The sequence below is a fragment of the Ovis aries genome, chromosome 7, assembly GCF_016772045.2.
Source record: "Ovis aries strain OAR_USU_Benz2616 breed Rambouillet chromosome 7, ARS-UI_Ramb_v3.0, whole genome shotgun sequence".
NCBI lineage: Eukaryota > Metazoa > Chordata > Mammalia > Artiodactyla > Bovidae > Ovis > Ovis aries.
Genome location: NC_056060.1, coordinates 13148832 through 13149660, shown reverse-complemented (window position 1 = coordinate 13149660; position 829 = coordinate 13148832).

Here is an 829-nt window from a genome sequence, read left to right as displayed (position 1 = left end):
GGTGACAGCTTCCTGATTCTTCTGATAGCTTTGATCTTGGCCCGTAATCCTTAAATAGACAAAACTTCCAAAGAAGCCAATTTGCAATGAACTGAAAGTCAATAGGGCCACCTCAAGAATGTGAAATTAGGCCTCTGGGGATGGAACGGTAGCTATTTTTCAATTATCCACAGGTCGGAGGCAGCAGTGGGGCTGTCCATCTGGAGTCACACTGAGAAGGTGACCTTCTGCCTCCCCTAAGTGTGATGGGAAACTCAGCTGGACTGCTGGACTATCTGTCCCCCAGCCCATCATGAGGCTCATTGTCCTGTGTGTGTACATAGCCCTGGCCCCATCCCCTTCCTGGACCCTGACTGAGGGTCCCCCTAGACTTGTGGACAGTGTGTCTCCTGAACACGGGAGCTCTGTTCTGTAGGCCTTTGTGCCTCTGTGTCCACTTAACACAGCAGACACTACAGGAACCTTGAAATGCAGTCTTGTAGGCTGCAAAACCCAGTAAAGTCACAGCCTCCAATCCTGCCTCAGTGCTAGCTTCATGCTGTTCCAGTGGCAACAGGCAGGGGTGGCCTTAAACGCGCAGAACCAGGAGTCAGGGTAAGTTCCACATTATTGTTGGTGTTCCACACAGCCTGGTTTCTCTTTCCCCCAGCCCAGTTTCTTCCAGCCGTCCTTCCCAGCATCCCCACAGTGAAGGGCAGCCAAGCTCGGTGGGAGTTCCAGGGCAGCCAGGGAGCCGTCCTCAAGTTCACAGCCTGCACGCTTCCATTAATTCACAAAGCGCTCTCCACCAGGGAGCCAGACAAGCTGCATTATTATCATCATCAATCAT